The 3747-nt window shown below is 48.9% G+C and overlaps 1 pseudogene; it reads left to right on the top strand.

Moving 5' to 3' along the window:
• The first annotated feature begins 1270 nt into the window (after nt 1-1270).
• LOC127762661 (subtilisin-like protease SBT1.4) lies at nt 1271-3747 on the top strand (annotated as a pseudogene).

Below are 3747 nucleotides of genomic sequence, written 5' to 3'. Positions count from 1 at the left end.
ACACACGGAATCGTACTATTCTTGGCTCTAGAAATCACTCATTCAAACATGAGAATAATCAGTTGATCGAGGAATATTCAAAATTCATAGCGCGCGATAAACTTTTTATCAGCGAATAGCTAATACATGAGAACCGGGGGCCGGAATTAGCTTCTGATTCTAGATTAGGGACTTCGTCAATGCGACTGTTAATTCCATGACACGACACTTAATCAGTGTCAATAATGGGATTTCGTCAACGCCGGTTCGCTTAATATTGGTGACTTCCATTATACAAGAAACTTTCTATTCCCTCCCTCCTAAAATAATATACTAGTAGAAAATTTCTTCCATGCTGATCCACGAAGTAGGTAGATCAATTAAAAAACTAAAATACTATTGGGGTTGTTACAATAAGAAAGTAGATGGGGAAATCAATGAGAAATGCTTGGAATTGTTAATGTGAGGAAATAAGTGGACAAGTTGCTATATTTTATAATAAATTTTAAACGATGAAAGTTGGAGTACAATATTGTGAGACAATATGTTACTCTGTGCGCTATAAAATGGTTTAGTGAGATCAGGATTATCATTGATCACTATATCTTTGAACGTGTGTTAGAAGATATATTTGTTGGTATATATGTGTGTACATGTGTAGGGTTATGCGTCTTATGTGAAATTTAAAAACAAATAATGGCTCTTATCGGAAGCACGCAGCTAATTAGGAAGAAGAGCAATGCTCGGAAGCTCTCTACTTGCAATATTATAAACTACTAAGTAGAATTAAGGGTAAATTAGTAATTACTAATACAATGATTAGGGGTAACTTTGTTATTTACGGTTTTTTTATCAATCTGTGATCATTCAATCCGCTGACATCGCTCATATTTCATCGAAAAAGCAAAAAGAAAAAGAAAAAAATATTTAAGTCACTGCTAAGACGATTATACCCCTCAACACTTTTTTTTACAATAATACATCTCCACATTTCTACTATCACTAAATAGGGTGGTAACATAAATAGATCTTAACCCATCGATGAAATGAGATCAATGGTTCATATTATTTTTCAGTGGAGGACCAGAGTGGGGCTCAAAAATGTGACTTGGCACCTTGTGGAAGCTGGCTGTAGTAGACTAGTAGTGTGGCAGTAATCCAGGCAATGCGGCAACCATATCTTTGAACGGAGGAGGGTGCACGCGCAAAGTTTGAAATTTTCTCGCTTCCTCAATTAGGAAGAACAAACTACACAGAGAGAAGAGAAGATGCAAGTGCATCCTAAGCATGCATGAAATTTACTTTTCAAGGTCATTATGTGACCAGAGTAGGAATATTTTCATTGTATATATACCCCGGCCCTTCATGTCTTCAATATACGCTCCATCCATTCACAGCACGCATCTATTCAATCAATCTGTCCATCTCATTTGTCACCATGGGCAAAAACTTCCTGATTGTGTTAAGCTTGCTAAATGCCGCATTGGTGGCGACATCCGTAGGCGCGGAGCAATCAGACGAAGTATCCACCTACATCGTGCACGTCGTGCACGCCCATGCAGCAAACACGGTACACCTTGCTCATGCCCACTATACGTCCTTCCTTCAAAGGATTCTTCCTTCCCACATGCATGGCGGGTTAGCACCTAGGCTCGTCTATGCCTACTCCCATGCCGCCACGGGCTTCGCGGCACGCATGACGAAGCACCAGGCCGCGCACATCACGGACCACCCTGGTGTCCTCGCCATCTACCCCGACGAGCATCTCCAACTGCACACCACTCAGTCTCCCTCCTTCCTCCGCCTCTCACCATCCGTTGGCCTCGTACAGGCATCAAACAGCGGCGGCACGGGCGCGGTGATCGCGATCTTGGACACTGGCATTTATCCCAAGGGTCGCAGATCCTTCACCGCTGACTCGTCGTTTCCTCCACCACCTCGCACCTTCCGTGGTCATTGTGTCTCCACTCGCTCGTTTAATGCCACCGCCTACTGCAACAACAAGCTCGTCGGCGCAAAGTTTTTCTATAAAGGGCACGAGGCCAAGATGGGTCACCTGATCAATGAGACACAAGAGTCCAAGTCACCTCTCGACACCGAAGGCCACGGCACGCACACTGCATCTACCGCCGCTGGTTCAGCGGTCCCTAGCGCTAACTTTGTTGGCTATGCCAATGGCACCGCCCAAGGCATGGCTGTACGTGCACACATTGCATCCTACAAAGTATGCTGGAGAGATGATGGAAATGCATCGTGCGCTACCTCTAACATTCTCGCCGGAATGAATGAGGCAATTGCAGATGGAGTAGATGTCATATCCCTTTCCTTGGGTGGTCTAAAGCCACAACTCTACAACGAACCCACCTCCCTTGGCGCATTCAATGCCATCCGTAGAGGCATAGTCGTGTCCACCTCCGCTGGAAATGATGGCCCTGGCACGTATATTGCTAATAACCTCGCGCCATGGGTGATAACGGTTGGCGCATCAAGCATTGACCGTCGGTTCCAGCTCACGTTGTCCTTGGACATAATCGCGGAACCTACATCGGCACCTCACTGTATTTCGGCCAGAACACGGCCGGTTCATTTCTACCTCTAGTGTACGGTGGTGATGCTGGTTCTGCTCTGTGTGAATACAGGATGCTTTCCAGCAACATGGTCACCGGAAAGATTGTCCTCTGCTATGGCACAAAAAATACTACCAACCCCATAGTGCAAGAAGCTGCTGTCCAACAAGCCGGTGGTGTTGGTGCCATCATTTCAATTGCTCCAGAATATGGTGATTTCTTACAGAGCTCTGCTGATATCTTGCCAACGTCGACGATTACCTTCAAGGACACCGAAACGATCCATTCGTACACACAGTCGGTGGCCGACCCGGTTGCAAGAATCGACTTCTTAGGCACTGTGATCAACCAACCACCGTCTGCTCCAAGGGTCGCAGCCTTCTCAAGTCGTGGACCGAACCGCTTTGCTCCGGAGATCCTCAAGCCCGACATGATTGCCCCCGGTGTCGACATCCTCGCTGCATGGACCGGAGAAATGTCGTCTACCATGGCCAATGTCATCGACAATAGGCGCGTCGAGTTCAACATCATCTCCGGCACGTCCATGGCGTGCCCGCACGTGAGCGGCATCGCCGCTATGCTTAAGGTGGCATGACCGAGTTGGAGCCCAGCGGCAATCAAGTCGGCCATGATGACGACGGCCTACAATGTGGACAATGATGGCAATGCCATCAAGGACATGGCCAAGGGCCAGGCAGCCGGGCCGTTCGAGCTTGGGTCTGGCCACGTCGACCCCAACCGTGCCCTCGACCCTGGATTGGTGTACAACACCACCGCCGACGATTACATAACATTCCTCTACAGCCTCAGCTACAACAGTAGTCAGATCGCGCTCTTCACGAATGACGGTTCGACGACAGACTGCTCGACCAGGCCACGGAGGTCCGTGGGCGACCTCAGCTACCCGACGTTCTCGGTGGTGTTCGCGAGGTCCGGGGAGCAGGTCACGCAGCGCCGCGCCGTGACCAACGTCGGGGCGAACACCAATGTCGTGTACAACGTTACCATCACCGCACCGCCCGGCACCACTCTCACAGTGACGCCAACGAGGCTCGCGTTCGACGCGCAGCGCAGAACGCTGGATTACTCCATCACCGTGTCGGCAGGGGCGACCAGCTCGTCCGAGCACCAGTGGGGATCGATCGTCTGGAGCGATGGCCAACATACAGTGAGGAGCCCCGTCGTGGCCACCTGGCAATAA

Source organism: Oryza glaberrima, chromosome 2 (assembly GCF_000147395.1).
Source record: "Oryza glaberrima chromosome 2, OglaRS2, whole genome shotgun sequence".
Classification (NCBI taxonomy): domain Eukaryota; kingdom Viridiplantae; phylum Streptophyta; class Magnoliopsida; order Poales; family Poaceae; genus Oryza; species Oryza glaberrima.
This window is presented reverse-complemented; position numbering and strand designations above follow the sequence as displayed.